The sequence below is a fragment of the Phocoena sinus genome, chromosome 19, assembly GCF_008692025.1.
Source record: "Phocoena sinus isolate mPhoSin1 chromosome 19, mPhoSin1.pri, whole genome shotgun sequence".
Taxonomy (NCBI): Eukaryota; Metazoa; Chordata; class Mammalia; order Artiodactyla; family Phocoenidae; genus Phocoena; species Phocoena sinus.
This window is the reverse complement of record NC_045781.1, coordinates 610,847-634,794: the sequence shown is the minus strand read 5'-3', so window position 1 is coordinate 634,794 and position 23,948 is coordinate 610,847. Positions and strand designations below refer to the sequence as shown.

At 42.1% G+C, this 23,948-nt stretch overlaps 1 long non-coding RNA gene across 2 annotated transcripts in view; it reads left to right on the top strand.

The window, feature by feature from the left end:
* Window positions 1-8,942: 8,942 nt before the first annotated feature.
* LOC116744825 overlaps window positions 8,943-23,948 on the top strand; it is a 29,433-nt gene continuing 14,427 nt past the window's right edge. Inside the window, exons 1-2 of one of the 2 annotated variants that reach the window (XR_004347152.1) lie at window positions 8,943-9,195; window positions 12,709-16,851. This is a non-coding gene — a long non-coding RNA (uncharacterized LOC116744825). Of the gene's footprint in view, window positions 9,196-12,708; window positions 20,195-23,948 lie in introns of those variants that run through there. The other variant, XR_004347153.1, reaches the window with a different exon arrangement.

Below are 23,948 nucleotides of genomic sequence, written 5' to 3'. Positions count from 1 at the left end.
CTCCTGAATGCTACACCATTGTCCCTTGTTTCTTAAGGCCTAGACCATGCTCTTGTGCTGCTTCAGGAGATGATTTTAGAGGGTGCACAGATCTGACATAAAGTGGAATGCTTGGACACCCTGAGAAAGCGATTCTTTTCCCCTGCTCTTTCCCTTGCTGCTGTCAGGAGAAAGTCTTCTTGGTATAGTGCTAGATCTCTATTGCCCACTGTTACTAATATCCCCCTCCCCGTTTTTTGTGCCCGAACAGGGACCTGAAACTAATATCCCTTTTTAATAGAGGGGGCACCCATGAGCATACCCCATGGGGTCCCTGGGACTTCAGAGCATTATTTTGATTTCATTGTATTTTCATGGTAAACTTCCACTTGTCCCAAGTCAAACTGGTCTTCCCAATTAGCAGAGAGATACAAATATTCTTTTTAAGAGGCAATCTATATAAGAAAAATAAAATATAGGTCATTTAAAAGAGAATTGTAACACTGGCCACAGCCAAGTTCCCGTAAGCACAGATCAGGTGTCAGGTTTGTTGCAGGCACTGTTCAGACTCCATTCCTTGAATTCCAACATCCTGTCCTCAGCAAAGTAAGGAAAATACAGCCACTGAGTGAGTCCCTCAGAAACCTCAAGTTATTCAATGTAGAAGATGTGCCTTCTTTATGAGGTGCCAACCTGTGCTTTCTTTGCTGCTAAAAGTCCTTTTTGTGACCACACTGCACGGCATGCAAGATCTTAGTTCCCAGACCAGACCAGCGATCGAACCCCTGCCCTCTGCAGTAGGAGCACAGAGGCCTAACCACTGGATTGCTAGGGAATTCCCTAAAAGTCCTTTTTAAAAATGAAATGTAAGTGAGTGTAGATGATAGTTAATGTCCTTTCTGCACCAAATCACCATGTAGATTTTCTGATTTTTAAAAAAATTTTACAGATCCATGAAATATCAAAATCTGGGAATGACCAAGTCATCCCCTCACACAGATATCCCTTTCTCAAGGATTAAATACTCCAGATCACCTCCCCCTCACATGGCTACCTTCTCCAAGAATGCTGGCTCTACACAGGGCTGTGCACTGTTTCCTCCTCAGTGTAGCACTCAGGAGGCAGAGTCCTGAAGCCATAGCTCCTGGTGAGAATCCCAACTCTGCTTCTCACAGGCTGTATGGCCCCAGGCAAGTTTCTGAACCTCTCCCTGGCTTAGAGTACTCCTTGACAGAATGGGGTAATATGGTATTTATGTCACAGTACTATTGTTTGTCTAAATGGGTTCATGTATGAAAACTGACCAGTCTGTTACTTCCTGACTGTGCAGGTCTGAGGTATGATCTCTGTTGCCATCACTGCTCCTGTTGATACCACCATCATCATCATCATTATCCTCATTATCATCATGCCTGAACTTGGCACCTTCTAGAGCAGTGTTGTGAAGCGTTGTAGTTCAATAGTACAGATGCCAGAGACAGCCAACCTGGGTCCCCAACTGAATCAGCTGAATATCAGTTACATGCCATTCACCTGTCTCAATTCACTTGTTATTGATAGTTGAGTTGTTTCCAGCTTGGGGATGTTAAAGATAAAGCTGCTGCAGACATTTATAGCTAGTCTTCATGTGGAAATGTGTTTCATTTATTTTGAACTAAGATTTGTGAGTATAATTCCTGAGTCAGATGGTAGGTGAATTTTTTGTTGTTAAGAAACTGACAAAATTTCAGTTTCGTTGACCTTTTCAATTTTTTTTTAGTCTCTATTTCTGCCCTGATCTTTATTATTTCTTTCTTCTACTAAATTTGGGTTTTGTTTGTTCTTTTAATAGTTCCTTTAGGTATAAGTTTAGGTTGTTTGAGATTTTTTTTGTGTTCCTGAGGTAGGCTTGTTTCACTATAAACTTCCCACTTTGGACTGCTTTAGCTATATCCCATAGATTTTGGATTGTTTTGTTTTCATTTGCCTATAGATTTTTTTTTTTTTTTTTTTTTTTTTTGCCACACTGGGCAGCTTGAGGGATCTGTTTCCCGACCAGTGATTGAACCCAGGCCACAGCAGTGAAAGCCTGGAATCCTATCCACTAGGCCACTAGAGAACTCCTGATATATATATTTTTTATTTCTTTGATTTCTTCAGTGATCCATTGGTTGTTAGCATATTATTTAGTATCCATGTGTTTGTGTTTTTTGCAGTTTTTTTTTTCTTTTTCTTGTAGTTGATTTCTAGTCTCATAGCATTGTGGTCGAAAAAGATACTTGACAAGTAGGAAAAGTTATGGTCAGAGAAGGTTCTTTGAAAAGAAAAATAAAATTGATAAATCTTTAGCCACACTCATCAAGGAAAAAAGAAGTCCAAAATCCATAAAATCAGAAATGAAGAAGTTTCAACTGACACAACAGAAATACAAAGGATCGTGAGATTAATATCAACAACTGTATGCCAATAAAATGGACAACCTAGAAGAAATGGATTAATTCCTAGAATGTACACTCAAGACTGAACAAGGAAAAAATAGAAAATATTAATGGACCAATTAACCAGTAATGAAATTGAATCAGCAATTTTAAAAAACTACCAACAAACAGAAGTTCAGGACCAAATGGCTTCACAAGTGAATTCTACCAGAAGTTCAGAGAAGAGTTAACACCTATGCTTCTCAAACTATTCCCAAAAACTTACAGCAGGAACACTTTTGAACTCATTCTACAAGGCCAGCCTCACTACAATACCAAAACAAGACAAAGATATCACAAAAAAAGAAAGTTACAGGCCAATATCACTGATGAATATATATGCAAAAATCCTTAACAAAATATTAGCAAACCAAATCCAACAATACATTAAAAGGATCATACACCATGATCAAGTGGGATTTATTCCAGGGAAGAAAGGATGGTTGGATATCCACAAATCAATCAATGTGATATACCACATTAACACTTTGAAGAATAAAAATCATATGATCATCTCAATAGAATGCAGAAAAAGCTTTTGACAAAATTCAACACCCATTACAATAAAAACTCTCTAGAAAATGGGCATAGAGGGTACATACCTCAACATAATAAAGGCCATACATTATAAGCCCACAACTGGTATCATACTCAACAGTGAAAAGCTGAAAGCATTTAATCAAAGACAAGGATGCCCACTCTTGCGACTTTTATTCAACATACTTTTGGAAGTCCTAGCCACAGCAATCAGAGAAGAAAAAGAAATAAAATGAAATTCCAAGGGATTTCAGAGCTTGGTGGCAGGAACTAGTGGTAGAGACCAACATATTTTTACTGTATTTTACAGTATATTAAAACACACCACCTCAGCCATAAAAAGGAATGAAATTGGGTCATTTTTGGAGACAAGGATGGACGTAGAGAGTGTCATACAGAGTGAAGTAAGTCAGAAAAGCAAATATCGTATAATAACGTATATATGTGGAATCTAGAAAGATGGTATAGATTTTATTTGCAAAACAGAAATAGAGACATAGAGAAAAAATGTATGCATACCAAGGGGAAAAGGGGTGGGGAGGGAGGAATTGGGAGACTGGGATTGACACATATACATTATTGATACTATGTATAAAATAGATAACTGATGGGAACATACTGTATAGCACAGGGAACTCTACCTAATGCACTGTGGTAACCTAAATGGGAGGGACGTCCAAAAGGGAGAGGATATCTGTATGGATGATTCATTTTGTTGTCAGTGGAGGCTAACACAGCATTATAAAGCATACTCCAATAAAAATTAAACAAAACAAAAACACACACATACCAGAAAATATCTCTAGCACCCTGGAACTGGCACAATGGTCATATGAGTGGTCTGGCACTCCAGGCAAACAACTACCCTTGGGAAAGTGTACTGGCTATTTCTTCTCCATGGAACATCTTTCTGATGTATCCTTGTCACTCTCTCCTCTCCATTAAATATTTGCTCGAATATTATCTGCAGTATGAGAACATCTCTGACCCCTCTATTTCCTACTGAAATCCTCAGACTCCACATGCCTGCATTCCTCATTGCTGCTCTTTTATATTTCCACACCACCTGTCACCTTATAATTACTATAATATAGAATATTTTCTTTGTGATTTATTGACTATTCCTTCAATAAAGAGTTGGATTGAAGGCTGCATGAGAACACATTTCTTTGGTTGCTGATGTATAACTCTTATCTAGGTGAGCCTCTGAGCCAGATGAGATGTTCAGTAAATGATTATTGATGGGATAAAACATGATGCCATAGCTTTCCTTCCATTCTTCTACCTCTTTCTGCTCTCACCTTACTATTTCGTTTTCTCAAGTTTGTTTTCCCAGGATTGTCATGAATGGAAAGGATTCACACTTTGTGGAAACAAGAATTTCATGGTAGCCAAGTCTCCAGCATAACCATGGACTCAACTTAATTCTCTCACATTTTAGGACTCAGTGTCCTTCATTTATCACCCATTGAGAGTTACCTCTTCTCAGGTTTCACAAGTCCTTCTAGTGATTTCCACAGTGCTTAATGGATGACTCCATTAATCAACATTAATAACTTTCTGTAATTTGCTCACTCTACAAATATTTTTCAGAGATATTCTTGAGTCCCCTTGCAGACACTGCCGCTGCATTTACAGGTGAAATAATAACCACTGCCCAGCAAGGAGATGAGATCGTGGAACTAAAAACCTTTATCTCTTGTTTGGATGCCCACTTTTTACCCCATACACAGATGCCGATATTTTGGCCATCCTGGCAACAAATGTAAATTTGGTAAGTAAGCACTATTCCCAGATACATGTCATATTCTTAGAAGAAATAGACCATCTCACAGAAAATTCAATAAGAAACGTTATATGGGGGAAAAAATCTGCTTTCTGGGATTGAAACACAAATACTGACAAAGAGATACAAAAGGGATGCATTCTGAGGGACCAAGAGGCATGGTGCCACCTCATCTACTTGCTTTAAGGCTGCCTAGTATCCATATTTCCTCTACAACCTGTCTGGATTATACTTGCTCTTATTGCTGACCAAACACATTGAGCCTCACAATGTCCATTCTAAGAGCTTTGCTCCCCACGAAGAGTAAGAAGACTGTGTTTTATTCAGTTTTTGAGTGGACATTTATGTCAATTGTTGGAAATGCATTTTTTATCTTTTGGGAGCATGATTTGCAAATGAAATCTGTAGGAGTGTTTTACTAAGATGTCTTTGATGAGTGCAAGTGTTAAAACTTCCTGTCAGATTTCGTGAAAGCAAGGCACACTTAAAAAACATGTGAATAAAAGATTGTAAGATACAAAGAGCAAGATAATCAGGGATGTAAAGAATCTCAAAGCTAAAGGTTATCTTGTATGACGGCATGTTTTCGTGATTTTTTTTTTTTTTTTTTGCGGTACTCGATCCTCTCGCTGTTGCGGCCTCTCCCATCGCGGAGCACAGGCTCCGGACGCGCACGCTCAGTGGCCATGGCTCACTGGCCTAGCCGCTCCTAGCCGCTCCGCGGCATGTGGGATCTTCCCGGACTGGGGCACGAACCCGTGTCCCCTGCATCGGCAGGCAGACTCTCAACCCCTGCGCCACCAGGGAAGCCCCAGGAGTAACAGGAGTATTTTTTTTTTTTTTTTTTTTTTTTTTTTTTTTTTTTTTTTCCGCGGTACGCGGGCCTCTCACTGTTGCGGAGCACAGGCTCCGGACGCGCAGGCTCAGCCGCTCCGCGGTATGTGGGATCCTCCCAGACCGGGGCACGAACCCGTGTCCCCAGCATCGGCAGGCAGACTCTCAACCACTGTGCCACCAGGGAAGCCCACGGCATGTTTTATATATACATAATATCTTCATTATTATTAATATTTTGCCTCCTCTCTCTGGAAAGATCTCCAATGATTCAGTGGTGAATCTGTAGGTATCTAGTTCATTATCTCGAAGTCATGAGACGGTTTGTTCTAACAAATCATATCCTGATCACACATACTGACAGGTATCTTTCAATCACTTTGTGGAGAGTGAAGTTTTCTTGATTACACCTTATTTGTGCTCACATAGAATCTCTCTAATCAGGGGAAATTTAAGAGGCTTTGTTATCTAAAAAAAAACTGCAGTTTGTAAAGGGCAATGTGTACAATAATGAGAGCAAGTTTAGAATTTGCAGGCCCTTGTCTCTTTAAATAAAACAAGTTTTGTTACGCCTCATACAAAACAAGTAATGCTGCTTGTATATGACTTAAATTCATTTCAAAGGTTTTATATAAACTATTTCCATTTTTTTCCTTTTTATAATTCTCTTACTCTAGTATTTTTATTGTACTACCAATTTGCTAGTTTTGTTCAATTTTATAGAATGCTATATAAATTAAAATACTGAGAAAAAATTTTAATTTAATTAATTTATTTATGGCTGCATTGGGTCTTTGTTGCTATGCACGGAATTCTCTAGTTGCGGCGAGTGGAGGCTACTCTTCATCGTGGTGTGCAGGCTTCTTATTGTGGCGGCTTCTCTTGTTGTGGAGCACAGGCTCTAGGTGTGCAGGCTCAGTGGTTGTGGCTCGCAGGCTCTAGAGTGCAGGCTCAGTAGTTGTGGTGAACGGGCTTAGTTGCTCTGCAGCATGTGGGATCTTCCCGGACCAGGGCTCGAACCTGTGTCCCCTGCATTGGCAGGCGGATTCTTAACCACTGCACCACCAGGGAAGTCCCATCACTGAGAAAATTTTTACCCAATCCATACAGATATGATTTTTCATGTGTAGGTTTGATTAAATTATTTCCAGTCTGAAAATATTTTTTTGATCTCAAGTTTTAATCTATTTTAATATTTCATTACATTATATATTTTCTGTCCAAATTGATAATCAAGTTTAGTATATATATGCCCCCTTAAATTATTCAATATGTACATATCAGTAAGGTGTGTTTCCAGGCTCACTACTATGTACTGTTAACCCCACTACGATTTTCTCTGCCAGAATAAGCTGTTGGATATATTTATAATTTCTTCTAATAAATTCTTTTGTTATCCCTTTAAGTAAGCTTTAACTAATAAGCTCTGAAACACTAGCATTTTGTTTGAAATACATAAAGTAAATTACCTCTTTTAATATTTTTATTCATAATAGCCTTTATAGAAACTTGCTTTATATCTATTTTTATTTAGAGGTGGTTTTTATAATTTCTGGTTTAATTTCTATGGTTTTTAATTTTCTTCAGTTCTTTCACATTTCTTTGTTTTAATGTTTTTCAAATTTTTGTATTTCAGTAACATTTGATTTAAAATTTTAATTAGGAGAAATCTTCTTACAAGATTAATATTGATTTTTAATTTTTATTGCATATATGCATACCCATAATCTCTTGTTAATTATAATATTTCAAATGATTTTAAAAGAATTCTTAGCTATATATAGGTCAAATTTCAGTATAAATATGTACTTTTTCATTTTCTCTATATATAATTCATAAATATGTTCCTAAACTTACAGCATTGAAAATGCCAGACACATCACCTCACTTATAAATCTTTCCAGTATGTCTATAAAGTACACATTCTCTTTCATTATGACAATTACATCATTTTCATACTAACAGAAATACCAATAACTGAAATTCAATTTTCCTACTTTTTCTAAAATTATATTTTCATAATCATTATGTTTAAATCACAAACAATATACTCCCATTTTATGTTTAATTACGCATCTTAGTTCTCTTTTATTTCAAAGATTTGTCTTACATTCTTGTGTTATATTTGTCATATATATGGTGGCATAACTAGGTCATTTGGCATAATTTCCCACATTTTCTAATTGCATTTCTCTGATGGCCTAACATGTTCTGCATTGCTTCCAATAAATGTATAACTAGAGCCAGAGGCATTGATCAAATTCACTCTGGTCACTGTACTCCACAGGCAGGGCTGAGACTTATGACTGCATCACCAACAAATGCTCTGAAGTCTGAGTGTCTCTGCTTTTCAAAGTTAACGATTGATGCAACAAAAATTTGTACTCTGAGGCAAGTCAAGGATAATTTAAACATAAAAAATTTTCTGTGCCCTTTGGCCTCCTCTTTCCCCTCTACTGTGCATTGTATATCTGCATTATGCATCCACCAGACCTCCCCATTGGTAGAAATACCTGCTCAACCATAAAGAGCAACATTCTCCTAGCACCAACAAGAAAATTCCTTAAAAGCTAACATGCCTTCTTGATCTTGTATGGTGTCACGATAACCCACCACGTTGTACTTACAGATCTGGATTGTGCAAACTACGGCATTTAAAGTACAGCCCTCTGTCTATATAATTATAAAACTATATAACTGCTTTGACCTTTAACGACCAGAACAGTTCTTGGAGCTTTCTGAGAGGGTGTTCCCGAATTATAATCCTACTTGGCTTGAATAAAATTTTCCATTTCTTTCTTAGGTAGACCGATTAAATTTTCTTGGACACTTCACACAGTGGGTCCAAATGTTATTAGGGTTTTTTCATCCAATGTCATTTTTCCCCCACTGGACTTTTATCTGTTGTGTTAGCTGTCCCTTGCAGTTATTTGGCTGAAGTAATTGGTTGGTGATCATTGATTAAATTCATTACTTTATGCGCTGTAGACCAGTCCCTATTCTACCTAATTCTTATCAGGAATTCTGCATATATAAAGAAGAAACTCCTAATTTTCTATTTGTTAACCCTAAAATGCAGTCAGTACAGCAAAGTAAGGGAAATGCTTGATGCCTTCGCTTTCATTAGCCATTTTCAAAGTGTCCCTTAGACGTTTCGCACGCAATTTCCCAACGCATCCTCGCGGTGGATCTTGGCCTTTTCTCCTGGAAATGGGAACTACATGACCCAGAATGCCTTGCGTCGAAGGCAGAGTCCCTGAGCCAATAAAGGCTCAGGGAAAAGGAGTTTCTGTTTGGGCACAAAGCGTCGGGCGGGACTTCCTGTCTCCTCCTCCAGGCGGCCATTTTAATTGGCCTTGGTCTGTTTCGGCTCCGCAACGCTGGGTAGGGAAGGAGGTGACGGGACAGCAGAGGTGCGAGAGGAGGCGCTGACCCTGTGGCATAGAGGCGGGCCTGAGGTTCGGCGATGTCTCTTAGGGTGCCCAGCGCCAGGCCCGGGAGAGGGACCGTCGTGTCCCCGTCCTGCCTCCTCTCCCGCCGCTACCGGCCCTGCCCCGCCCACAGAGTCCGATGGCTGCGGCGGCGCTGAGGGACCCGCCTGAGGTAAACGCTCGTCTTCCGACCCCTCACCGTCCTCACCCCACCAGACACTAAGCGGGGCGCCTGCTCACGTGCCCGCAGCCCAGGCCGCGGTGTCCTGGACGGTGAGGTGGTCGTGGGTGGGGCCCTGTTTCAGACAGACAGTGTGATGGCTCGTGGGAGAGGTTTCAGGTGGAGGGACCGCAGGTGCAAAGGCTTGGAGGTCGGATTGAGGCGGAAGGATTCGGGAAACCTGGGAACCATGTTCTGTCCGCAGGGAACAAACAACGTGAGGCAAAGCCTGGAATAGCAGGATGAGGGTTCTTAATGTTAGAACTCTAGAAGCCATGGGGAGTTTTAAGAAAAGAAATGCAGGATCTACGTCAGAGTTTAAAAATTTCCCAAAAGCTGTTCAAAGGAAAAACGAAAGAGGCGATGACGACATTTAGGTACTGGGAGGTTGAATCTTTGTTCAGGTTCTCACGCAGCTGGTAAGGACACTGATCATTGAGATTAGACCATCAGCCTGAGGTCACCTGGCTCCAGGGGTCAGGGACGGGTACAGGGAGGAGATCACCACATGGAACCCCACCATGGATCCCTTCCTCCGAGCCCTGCCTCTTTGCATATGTTCCCATGGCTGCAGAAGTGCTTGTGGAATTTACACAGGAAGGTGGAGCGTGTCCCAGTCCCTCAGGGCCACAAACCCCACTCCTGTGTTCTCTGAATTGTGGTTTCCTGGGACTCTTAATGCTATCCCTCCAATTCTTGAGTCTGGGAACTCTGAAGAAACTCCAAACCCATAGCCCTGAATCCATGTGAGGCTTTATATAGAGGTATTCTCATGATTGGCAACCAGTGTAAACAGGCGTGGAGGGTTCTTCCAGGAACTTGTTCCAAGATTTCCAGATGTTTAGAGGTAAAACTGATCAGGGATTGTTCAGGAAACCACAGGTCTCCTTTCTTTTAGGTGAGAACAAAGAGCAGGGACAGGATTCAGTATAGAAATGGTTCCCTGAAAAGATGGATGTATATTCTAGAGGCGAAGGGAGATTTGGATCAGAGGAGAGAGGTGTTCTTACCAGTGTCTATAAACAGGCTCCATTTGGCTGTAAAGTGGAGAAGAGACTGAAGCTGAGAGAGGAGGGGAAAATCAGGGTAGAGGCTCCTATCATAATCCAGGTGAGGGTTAATGGACCATAATGGTGGCTTAGGAAAAGTGGTTGTATTCCGGATGCATGTTTTAAAAAGGGACAATTAGATTTTTTTCTAATGTGAACAGTGAGGGAGTAAAACAGGAGTCAGAGATTACCCCCAGGGTTTCCAGCCTTACCAGCTGTAGGGATGAAAACTCCATCATCTGGGATGAGAAAGACTGTAGTAAGTGATAGTCACTGGGGGTAACAAGAGCTTTGTTTTAGCCATGTTTAAAGTCTGAGGTGTATCAGAGATCACTGAGTGGAGGCGTGAAAGGAGCAGCTGAACACATAGGTGTGGAAATGTGCGGAGGGGTTTAAGATGGAGACATCCAAAATGTGGTCGGTACTCTGTAGACCATGATGAGTAAGCTGTGGTGACATTAAGGAGGGGCAGTCTTCGGGTTACGGTGTAAATCTATTAGGTGCCCAGGAAAGGGAGGGTGGGGCTGTGGACTCAATATCTGGCTTCAGTACTTGGGTCATGGTATTGGGCTTCACAAACAAAAGTGAGGAAGGTAAGTGGCCATAAAGGGAGGTTGTGTTGGGGACGACATAGTGTGGCAGATGAGTAGACATTCTAAGTGGCCAATGGAAATGAGAGGGATGCAGAGGCCTAGAAGTAATTGAGGCAAGATGACAGTCAGGCTGGAGCTGGTGCTTACTTCCCTATGCATGCTTCAGGATTTTTTGATGACTTTGGTATGCTCTGACATGTTTCATTCAGCCTGGAGGATAAGAACAGGGGAAAATGTCGTCATATGTGAGCATCAGTAGGCCTGGGGTGGGCCACCAATGGGCTAGGCTTTGAATGAGGGTTAAGTGGACGGAGGAAAGTTGTGCTTGTTAAGAGAACAGCAAGTATAGCATAGAAGGGGAATAGGGCCATGGGTGTCTGAAATGAACAGTCGATTCTGTGTGGCTAAGTCAGAGGTAAGGAATGGAGACTGTCAGGGTGGCCATTATAGAAGATTTTGTCACTGCCACTGCTAGTGGGAGCCATGGAAGTCTAGAGAATTACTGGATCCTTTATGAATTTGCCAGGCATACTCTGGATGCTGTCAGCTAAGTTGTGGTGTAAGGCCTAAAATTAACTCCCAGTATTATATGCTTCCTTGACATGTGTTGAAACTGGCAGGACCTCAAATGGCCTGAGCAGCAGTTCCCCACTTTGCTCTGCTCCAGTGGATAAGGTCTCCTAACCAAACAACGCTTTTTATAAAGGGGACCAGGTATAATTCCTGCTTATCCCTTTGTAGTGAGTTTCAGTTCCCTGTCAGCCCTTTGGAGTTATTCAGAAAAGGAAATTGCATCCTCCCATGGAACCAGGGGCACCTTACCCTCTTGATACTACAAAGCTTACGTCCCACAGCTCTTGGTTGTTAACTGTTTTCCAGAGTGTAACTCCATGTAGCCCTGTATGGAATGTGGTGTCTTCCTATTCCAGGCTGTGGATATATATGATTAATAAGATGCTGCTGATAACATCTTTCCAGTGTCAGGTGCCCTAACCCTAGGCAGAAATCCCACCCTCACCTGTGGAGTGAAAAGGAGGTGATCAGGGCTTCCCTGGTGGTGCAGTAGTTAAGAATCCACCTGCCAATGCAGGGGACATGGGTTCGAGCCCTGGTCTGGGAAGATCACACATGCCACGGAGCAACTAAGCCCACGAGCCACAACCACTGAGCCCTTGTGCCACAACTAGTGAAGCCCGTGTGCCTAGAGCCCTTGCTCAATAAGAGAAGCCACTGCAATGAGAAGCCTGTGCAGCGCAACAAAGAGTAGCCCCCGCTCGCCTCAACCAGAGAAAAGCCTGCGCGCAGCAACAAAGATCCAACACAGCCAAAAATAAAAAAATAAATTAAAATTTAAGAAAAACTTTATTTAAAAAAAGGAAGTGATAAAAATATTTCAACGTGTGGGGAGGTCAGGGGGATGCTTATAGAGTAGGATGGTGAGTTGGTGGTGACCATGGGCATGTCTAAATTTGAGGGATGTGCAGTCTTGAGAGTGATATGTACATGGAGAAGGAGTATGTTTCATGGTCCCAGGTCCCTGGTATTGGGACTTACATGACCTTGATCACACCAGGAGTATTGCCTGGTAGGAGGGTTGGATGCCTCTATGTCAGGCCCACAGTTTAAATATATGTTTGTGGCATGGACCCAGTAGTCATTGGGCCCATAGGGAGACAGTAGCACCAATGGCGCCAGGGCCTAGTTTCTCCTCTGACTGGGGAGATTGGGAGGAGGATAGACATAGAATAGATAAATAGGGGAATTGATTGTAGGTCCTCTTGAGAGAGGATTGTTTGTGATTTCATCTGTCTCAATCACGACAGGGCAGTGTGACTTTTGAAGATGTGGCCGTGAACTTTTCCTTGGAGGAATGGGGTCTTCTTGACGAGGCTCAGAGATGCCTGTACCATGATGTGATGCTGGAGAACTTGGCACTTACAACCTCCCCGGGTAAGGCCCTCAAACCCACCCCTGTGCCCTGAACTAGTCTCTGCCCTTCCTTTTTATCCATTGGCAAGTCTCCCCTTCTCACATCAGGACCTGGGCACTGCTTTCTTCCCCAGTTCCCGGAGTAGGTGTTGTGGTTAGTAGGGCTGAGGTGTGAGCACTGCTGTCTCTTCTCTTTGACAGATCCAGCACCTGCTACCCCCTGCCTTGCAGGGATGGATCCAGAGTCAGGAGTCTTATAGGCATGAATCCCACCTTGTTTACCCTCTCCATAGCCAGGTGAATTTTCCAGATCCAAGGCACCTGTGTACCCCAGGTTCTACTTCCTTCACCTAGCTAACATTTCCTCATTCTTGCTTGTGCCAGAAATTGCTGTTACTGACCCAGTCACTGTTATTATATGGACAATGGGCTATTCTTGCAAGATATTCCTCTGAAGTTCTTTTTGTAAGGTTTAATTTTATTTCTTGTGCTCTATCTTTTTGGCCATTGCTGGCTGCTTATCTGTCCTGTCTTTACTTTAGTACTTGAATCATCCAGGTTCTGCGTAGCTGCTCATCAAGGGGGTGAGGTAGAGAGGTTCACAGAATAGAAAGGACTCCAACTACAGCAAGGACTCATACGTAGTCTGGCCCTGATAAGTAGCACCTGGGGGAGGGCGTGATGTCAGGGCCATATACAGATCATGCCAGAAAGCTATTCTCTGACTAGCCTTTTGGTGCCAATCACAGTGGCGGCCACACCTCATTTCTGCCTGTACTTCCCCGTTCTTCAGTGAGCCACCTTCTCAACTCTACTACTTGTCACTATTTATTTCCAACATAGGGCTAATTCTCACCTCCCTGGACTCCATCTCCCAATGCTTTTTCACACTGGTCCGTCTGCAGTGCTGTCCAACGTTGGCCTGTACCATTTATGTCGTGAGGTGTGCACGCTATTAATCCTTGAACACCAGATGCTCTGTCGCAGTTGGATTTTCCTGAGCCTGGATACAACCTACTACAGAGTACTCATGTGTCACCACCAAACAAGATCCTGCTAAAAGTTGTTTGCAGAATGAGCTGTAGACCCTGCGTCTTCTCTTTGTGTCACTCCACATGGTTGTGTTCCTCACCTTGTGAGGCCTCCCCCATTCTGTAATCTTTAAAGGCCCAGTGCTGCTGAGCAGCCTCATCCTCAACGTGAACCCGACCACCTTGTCTTGCAAACAGTCCCGTGGACTCATCCTTGGGTTTGTGAGACACAGATTTGTATTGGGGATTTCTCCTTGCACAGAGTCAACGTGTACATCTCCAGCATTTCTCTGCTTTCAGGTTGTTGGCATGGAGAAGAGGATGAGGAGGCACTTTCTGAGCAGACTATCTCTGATCAAGGAAGCTCATAGATCAGAATTGTTAAGGCAGGTCTGTCTCCCCAGAAGGCCAATCTCTATGAGATGTGTGGCCCGATCTTGAGTGACATTTTTCACTTGGCTGAGTACCAGGTAGCACGCTGTGGGCAGAAACTACACGTGTGGGGCGTGTGAGAAACCATTCTATTTCAGAGCAAACCTCCATAACCAAAAGCAGCACACTGGAGAGAAACCATTGAGAAGTGATGTGAGGAGAACATTGTTTGTGAACAGCTGAAAATTCTATGTATCAAGGAAGCCCTTTACCTTTGGGGATGTTGGGAAGGACTTCCTGGGCAACTCAGGATTTCTTCACCAACAGGCCACATGCACCTGGGAGAAGTCAAATAGTGGAACTGAGCGTGCGACTCCCTTTCCAAGGGGAAAATATCATTATAACTGGGGATACTGCCCAGAAACTTGCAGTGGCAAACACACTTGTTCAGCACCGGAGAGTCCTCACTAGTGGAAGATGTTACACTTGCAGCTAATGTGGGAAATCATTTAGCAAAAGCTCCCATCTCGTTAGACATGAGAGAGTTCACACTGGAGAAAGGCCTTATGAGTGCAGTGAATGTGGGAAATCCTTTAGCCAGAGCTCTAACCTCATCACACATCAGAGAGTTCACAGTGAGAAAAGGCCTTACAATTTGGGGAATATGCTGAATTCTTTACCTACAGCTCCAGTCTCTTAAAACACTAGACTGTTTACACTAGATCAAGGCCTTGTTAATGCAATGAATACGATAAGGCCATTAGCCCAAGGTTTTGACTCTGGAACCACAGATTTCAGAAGGAAAAAAACATCTTACATGTGCAGGGATGTACAATTTCCTTTTTCAGTATGTCAACACTTGAGATCCCTCATCGTGGTACCATCTGAATTGAACCTCATACATCCAAACATCTGCAAACATCCCAGGTATGTGGGAGCTGCGCTGTACTTTTTAACCTGCCCAGGTCCCTTGCCAGATTTCTGTCATTGACAATTTCTGTGGCCAAAGCCATTTCACCTCTCCCACCTGGCAGGTACTCACAGTGTACAGCATCCACCCACCCCAGGGTGTTCAGGGAAAGAAACCTTGGTCTTTCCCATTCACAGGAGGGATTGTGAGAAGCCTGAGCACTCACTCCTTTCTCGTTTCTTTGATGAGTTAAGTCACTGACCTGACCCATTTTTGGCCCAAAGGACTCTGCTTGTGACTTGCAAAAATGGACAGCCTTATTCAGGGATATTGTTGGCCTCACATAACTCCTATGATAGGATTTTCCAGCCCACATAACTCCTATGATAGGATTTTCTAGCCATCAAGTCACCAATCCAGGAGTAGCTTCCCTCCCATTGCTCTGGTTTGTGCAATTATAAAGGTCTCACTGTTTAAGCCACATTTAATCTTGGCGTTCCATTCACTGTAAGGGATGATTTGAAAACACTTGGGTTCTGCTAACATAAAGGACTGATCAGCTTTTGTTGGGAATTCCAGGCTTTGTGTGCCTTAAGGGCACAATATGATAGCAGATATACCTCTCTCCATTTTGGGGTTTGTTTGCATTATTGCCCAAGGCTTCCAAGGAAAGACTACAGAGCTTTCTGGTTCTAATTTGTGGCCTGAGTGCCATATTTTCTTGGTTCAGAGGTCAGCCTGGGGAAGGAGCAATTGTGATAACCTTCCTTGCTTCTGAGAGTAACATGAAATTGTTGTGTTGTTCACAGGGGATATTGCCTTGAGCTCAGCATTAGTGAGGAAAATATTCTCCCAGGTCCTGCAGTAGAGCCATGTGCCCTTATGTGCAGAATTCTGCAGTGTGGCATCACTGGTTGTAAGATTATAGGGGGAACGATAATTGTTACAGAAAACATTGGATTAATAGTGGGAGGAGGACACTATTACAAGCTGGCTGGAATGTGCCTCATATAAAGGGGCATCCACAATGACAGTGTTCAGTCACTGTGGCTGTGAAGGGTGAGCATGTACAGAAATTCTCAGATCTCCTGAATTGAGAAGGGCATTACAAGAGAAAATAATTGGAAGGTTTTGTGGATTTCTGTAGCCTCTGTGGGCTATCCTCCTCAAGGCCATTTCTGTGCCAGACAGAAAAATGAGAACAGAGAGAAGGGATATCTTTTCATCGAGTAATGGACTTTGTGACCCAGACAGTATTCCTGTTGAATCAGGTGGGAACAATCTTCATTGCTTACTTATATTTTTGACCACTGAGGCAAGGTGACCCTCCCAGGGTGTGAGGCAGAAAGTGGTGAAGTCAATATAGGGGATTTTACAAAAAGAGTAAGAAATCCAGATTTTTATTTTGGATAATATTTTTAAGCTTTAATAAGGTATGAATACATGCAATAAAATGCACATGGTTAAAATATACAATTTGATAAGTTTTGACATTTATATAAATCCATGGAACCACCATCACATCCATAATAAACCTATCTACCTTCATATTTACCTTGTTTCTTTTATTGATGTTACTCTGACCTCTAGTTAATCATTGATTTATTTTTCTTTACAATAGATAAATTTGCATTGTCTAGAATTTTATATGATTAAAGTCATAAAGTGTTTATTCTTTCTCCCTCAGGTACCCTCATGTGACATGTTTATTTTGAGAGTCATCAGTGAGTAGTTCATTCTTTTTATATTGACGAGAAGTATTATGTTCTGAGGACATACCACTATTTGTTTATTCATCTGTTTATCCGTATTTGAGTTGTTTCCAGTTTTTGACTGTTGGAAGTAAAATTGCTGCAGACTTTTGAATATAATTCTATACATGGTTATGTTTCACTTTTCCTCTATTAATACTTTAGGGTGCAGTGCCTGAGTTTCAGGCTTAGTGAATGGATGACTTTTTAAAGAACCCTACAGTGTGATCTGAAATGGTTGTTTCCTTTTGCATTCCTACCAGAAGAGTTTGGGACTTCCAATTATTCCATATCATTGCCAATCTGTTTAGTCTTTTTAAACTTTTTTTTTTCTTTTTAATTTGGCTGCATCAGGTCTTAGTTTGTGGCACATGGGATCTTCATTACGGCATGTGGGATCTTTCATTGCGGTGTGTGGGCTCTTCGTTGCAGCATACGGGCTTCTCTCTAGTTGTGGTGCACAGGCTCCAGAGAGCATGGACTCAGCAGTGGTGGCGCACTGGCGCTCTAGTTGTGTCGTGTGGGCACTCTAGTTGTGGCATGTGGGCTTAGTTGCCCCACAGCACGTGGGATCTTAATTCCCCAACCAGGGGTCGAATCCGTGTCCCCTGCATTGGAAGGCAGAGTGTTAACCTCTGGACCGCCAGGTTAGTCCCAAGTCTTTTAATAAGACTTTTTGACTCTTTTAATAAGTGTATAGCACTATCTCACTGTGGTTTTAGTTACATTTCTCAGATGTTTTATGACGTGGAGCATTTTTTTCATTTTTTAAGTCCTCTTTTGGTAAAATGTCTTCTCATAGCTTTTGTCCATTTAAAAATAATTAATTTTGACTATTTCTCTCTTCATTAATAAATAAGATAATGAAACAATGAAGACTTGAAACTTCATTCTTTAGTGATGTGACTCCTAGCCATAAGAAATAATTATTTTTGAATTCTGAAATACTATTTCCTAACTTTTTTTCTGCTGTACACATTGCAGTGGCCACATACAGCATATACTTTTTAAAGTTTAATCAGCATTACTAACATATTCTCCATAATCAAGCCAAGATTTGTATCGTTTGCAGTTTCCCCAGTGTGAATATTCCCACTTGCGTCAATTTAAAACTTCCAATGTGATACCACTGAACATGGAGTTTGAAAGTTGACAGTAGCACACCAATATATTCTATTTCCACTGTAGTGATACAGTAGCCACAAGCTTCAAGAGCATAGAAGAAAAATGTAGTGAAATGACTAAGAAGTTAGAAGGTTTTTTTGTTTGTTTGTTTTTTTGCAGTACGCAGGCCTCTCACCGCTGTGGCCTCTCCCGTTGAGGAGCACAGGCTCTGAACATGCAGGCCCAGTGGCCATGGCTCACGGGCCCAGCTGCTCCGCGGCATGCGGGATCTTCCCGGACCGGGGCATGAACCCGTGTCCCCTGCATCGGCAGGCGGACTCTCAACCACTGCGCCACCAGGGAAGCCCTAGAAGTTTTTATATATTTTTAAATAGTTCAATTGCGGTAAAATTACGTAAACTGCACATATTTTAAATGTACATTTTAATGGTTTGACACGTGCTTACAACTGAAACCAAAATTTTCCTTCTACCTATTTTAACTCAGCTTTCTCCACATGTAAAATTACTGATACAATGACATATCATTTGTTATTTCTAATATACACAAAAATGGAAAAGATTGTATTAGGAAACTGGATGAACCCCTTTCCAATCTGCCACCATTATTTATCATTTCTTGGCCATTGTTTCATTCATCTTCATATATGCTAGAGGATTATTCTACTTTTACTCCCAGACATAACATATAATGCATAACCTCTTCAGGATGCATTTTTAGAAATTGAGTGCTCCTTCATAACTCTAATAACTATCACATAAAATGAAAACACTTAAGAATTTGGAAGTATGCTTAGTTTTCTCAACTATCTCAAAAATGTATTTAAGGCAGATTAATTATGGTCAGGATCCAAAATGTATTCTTAGGGTTTTTGGTAGCTGTGTCGCACTAAGTCTCTTAACCTTTAAGTCTCACTTGCCATTTTTATTCTTATTTGTTGATCAGAATTAGGCAGATTATAGATGTGGTTTATTGAATCTCTGATACTGTTTAACTGATCATCCTTTCCCCATAATCCTGTGCAGTAGATATTAATGAGGTAGGTGATTGAAGTTTGGTCCCAGCGAAGTGTGTGATGGTGACTATTGGGTAAATAAAAATAAACTCTCTGGACTCAGAAATCCTCTCCTCAGAGGTGGTAGTGACAGAAAACACTTTTATTATTGAGTAAGCATTAAACCAGAGTTTGATATGTATCACAGGTCATATGCTAAGAAATTGCAAAGGCTGAAAAAAACTCCACCATATGTAGCTAAGCAGATACAACTCATTACATACATGTTTTGATGATAATAACTAGTCACCTAGCTCTAGTACCCGTGTCATGCTCAGTCACTGGCTGAGAACAGCTTGCTGAGAATGGCCTTTGGAACGCTGTGGTGGCTCCCAAGGCAGCACAGCTGGGGGCTGTTGGCCAGCTGCACTCCTCAGAGCAGGATACATCGTAAAGGAAAAACTGAGCAGCCTACTTTCATGGCTGCCCAGAACTGAAACTATATGTATAATATTTGATTAATTTTAAATATGGTTTGGTCAGAGCAAAGAGGCAACAGAATAATCCTTTGGCAGGTCTCTCTCAGATTCTTAAACTTCCATCTGATTCCTCATCTTAAAACCATCAAAGTAGGTCTACTCTAAAAGTAAGAAATAGGCCCAGAAAACAAACAAAAAAATAGCCAAGAGAATTTGACTGTACCACTTGTCACACATGGTTCTTCTTCTGAATTTATCTGGCAGTTGGGGTGACTATTGTGAAAGGAAAATTAAAATGGAGCCGATATTGCTCAGAGCTATCTAAAATGGAGCCGGGAATCTATTAAGGAAGTGTGACTTATGCACCTCTCAGCCTGGTGGAATCTGATCTTTTGACTACTTATTGTCCTAATGAGGCCATCCAGAACATCTGCCAGAAAGTCAAGATTCTTATCAAACCCTCATCCTAAAATAACTCATGACAGCCTGTCTACTTATCAGACCCAAACCCTAAAATAACTCCTGATTTCTTAAGGACAAATAGTTCCTAATTGCATCAGACTCAATCACAATTCTCAAGAGGCAGCTTTAACAAACTCAGAGCTTTTTGTCTTTGTAAGCCCCTTACTCTCTTCTCCTGGAACATCTTTTGGGGTTACCTGAATCTGTGTCTCCTGAATTGTAGACTCCAAATAAACTTTTCCTTTTTTGTAACGTTTTTGTTTGTTTGGTTTGGGTTTTTTTGGCCATGTTGGGTTTTCGTTGTTGCGTGCAGGCTTTCTCTGGTTGTGGTGAGTGGGGGCTATTCTTCGCTGTGGTTCATGGGCTTCTCATAGTAGCTTGTCTTGTTGCAGAGCATGGGCTGTAGGCACGCGGACTTCAGTAGCTGTGGCTTGCAGGCTCAGTAGTTGTGGCACATGGACTTAGTTGCTCTGCGGCATGTGGGATCTTCCAAGACCAGGGCTTGAACCCATGTCCCCTGCATTGACAGGTGGATTCTTAACCACTGCGCCACCAGGGAAGTCCCTAAACTCTTCTTATTTGCAGCCTCCTATATTGTGTTTTGGTTGGCGTTACATGTGTCAGAAGTGGGATACAGAGCGACCTGCAAAAGCCCTCACCAACTCTTATCTAACACTGCCTTGGATTCAGTTAAGGTGCCTGCAAGAGACTGTTATGCTTTATCACCTCCTTGGTGATCCCAGATCGTGGTGGTGAGTCCTCCTGTACGTAAGCCACCCATGTTGGTAGAAGTTCTAGTTTATTTGGGTGTCCTCTATTGCCGGTTTCTGTCCTCTAGGATTTTGTTTCCTGTTTTGAGCGGCCTCCAGCATTTTGCTTCCTGTTTGTTTTTTGGGGTTTTTTTATTTTATTGAAATATAGTTGATTTACACTGTGTTAATTTCTTCTGTGCAGCAAAGTGACTCAGTTATGTATATGTGTGTAATCTTATTCATATTCCTTTCTATTGTGGTTTGTCACAGGATATTGAGTATAGTTCCCTGTGCTATATAATAGGACCTTGTTGTTTATCCATCCTTTATATAATAGTTTGCCTCTGCTAATCCCATACCCCCAATCCTTCCCTCTACTACCCGCCCTCCGCCTTGGCAACCACATGTGTATTCTCTATGTCTGTGAGTCTGTTTTTCTTTTGTAGCATACCCATTCCACAGGCAGGGAAACTGAGTGTCCAGAACCAGGGGACAGTCCTGTGGCTGAGAAGAGGGAGAGCAGAGACCTGAACCCCTGTGGCAGAAGTATCTCAGGGTGCCTCCTATGTATACAGGTGCCCTGGGCAGTTCCCTCCTGGCTGAAGACACAGGTGTAGCCGCCAGGTAGGACCCCAAGTAGGGATCAGAGCTACTATGGGAAGAGCCCCCTGATGGGATGGGCCCCCTCAGCCCCTGGAACTCTCTCCTGTTGTTGCAGCCTCCCCAAGGGCACTGCCACCACTCTCCAGGGTATCAGGACTCCCAACAGCTACCTCCTTGGGGCCCTTACTATGGGCCCGGCCCTATGCATCCTCCCAGAGCCCCTGAGGCAGCTCCATCATTAGCCCCATTTTGCACTGGGGGAAACTGACGATGTGTGGGACTGGAGGGGGTATCTCTTACTGTGACCCCGGCAGAAGTGGGGATGTAAAAATCAATCGCAGGCTCACCCACTGTGTTCCCCCTTCCCTCTGGCCTGGTTCCACCCCAAGAAACCTCTCCTTATTCCCTCGGGCCCCTCTTAGGAGCCTTCTCAACCTCTTCCCTGTTGCCCTGCAGATCCTCTCCCAAATGCTGATGGTCCCTGTGTTAATTTGCTAAGGTTGACAAAACATGGCACCATAGTCCGGGTGCTTTAAACAACAGAAAATTATTTCCTCACAATTCCAGAGGGTAGAAGTCTGGAATCAAGAGGTTAACAGTGGTTTCTTTGGAGGCTTGTAAATAGCTGTCCTCTTCCTCTGTCTTTACATGGTCTTCCCTCTGACATGGCTCCCCACCCCCACAGGCATGCAGCACCTTCCCCAGGTGTCACCCCAAACACATGACTGGCCCTTGCTGCCACATGTGAGTCATCCCAAGGCTGTTGGTCTTCCTACTAACATCACCTCAGGGCGTCTTCTCCAATCAGTGCCCCATTACTCAGCTGTCACTGTTGTGGACATTGGAAGAGATGCTAAGGACTAAGAATGTCTACTGTAAACCTCCCCTGTCCCTGTCCCCATGGTTCTTCTTCTCACTCCCTCCAGCTGGTGAATTTGGTCCTCCCCAACACTCTAGGTAAAAAGCAAACCAATGACTGCTAATCCCTAAGAATATTCCTGCTCCCTCTTGGGGAACTAAACTTGACCACCATTCCCTGAATGGGCTAGATGAAGTCTGGCCTGTCTTGTAAATCCTGCATCATTCACATATCACAGGATGACAGTGTCCCACACTTGTTACACTGTGTCCCCAGATATATATAGGCAGGTCATATCCAATACCTGAAACATTTGTTTCCAGGCTGTGTTATGGTGTGGTAGCAAAACACAGTCACACTATTTGTGTTTCTAGGTGTGTCACATACAAATTATTTTATTTGACAAATACACACGTAAAAAACAAGAGATTTACTTCTCCCTGTTGAAAATGGGGAAAGAGATTTCGTTCCTCTCCCTTAGACCATTTACCTTAGAAAACTTGCAGGAACTGTCTCATCTCTTTTAAAATGCATGTCTTTGAAGACTAGAGAGGTCTTTTTTCAGCTGGTCTTTTTTCTTCCAGTTTTAGGATTGAGAAATGTCTTTCTCAAGAACCTGCTTTCTCCTCAAACTGCAGACATCAGGGAGTTAGCTCATTTATCAGTTCTTGTACGAGGATAGGAGTCTCATCTTAGTGGATGCTGTGCTCCAACTTAAAAAACTACCTCCTATTACAAAGATGAGAAGTTTGTGTTTCCTGTGGCTAAAACCAATAAGCAAACACAGATAGTCACCCCAATTACCAGGTAAAATTAGGACTCTGTGTGACAAATGGTACCGTCAACTCCTCTTACTTGAGGACTAGATATTGTTTATCTTGAATATACATATGCAGTGGGCTGTATCTGTTTGGATAAATAGGGGATTTAGGTTGTTTCTGTCTTTGCAGTTTCCTGGTGGATTGCCTGTGATGCACGAGTACTTTGCCTTAATGCTTATTCAATAATAAAAGTGTTTTTCTGTCTCTACTACCATTGTGGAAAGGATTACCAGGTTGGGAGAGATTTTTGTTTTTACTTCCCTAACAGTCATCATCAGGCACCTGTCTGCAGGGATCAAACTTCATCACCCATCTCGTCAACATCTAGTATACAGGATATATGGGGGGGGGGGGGTGACCAGTTAAACAGTATTAGAGACTCATTAAGACCCATCTTGCATGTGCCAAATTCTGATGAACCAATGACAGCAAATTATGAGAAACAAATAAGAATTTTAAAAGATAAGTGGACCCCACATGTTAAGAGATCTGTGAGACACAGCTACTGAACCCTGTAAGGATATATTTTGGATTCTGATTGCAACTAATGTGACTTAAGAAACAAACACATTTTTGAGACAATTCAGCATTGATACAATGTTTATATTTTTCTGATAACTATTGTGTTATGAAAAATCCATTCTGAAGAGATTATGCATTAAATGATACCATGTCTGGAATTAGTACAGTAGTTCCCCCTTATCTGCAGCAGATGCGTTCCAAGACCTCCAAGTAGATGCCTGAAACTACAGATAGTAACAAGCCCTATATGTACTATGTTTTTTCCTATACATGCATACCTATGATAAAGATTATAACAATAGCTGTAATAAAAGTTAAGTGAATGTGGTGTCTCTCTCTCTCAAAATAGCTTATTGTACTGTAGTCGCCCTTTTTGTGATGATGTGAGATGATACAATGCCTATGTGGATTCACTGGACAATGGGATGATTCATGCTGTGGGTGGGACGAAGA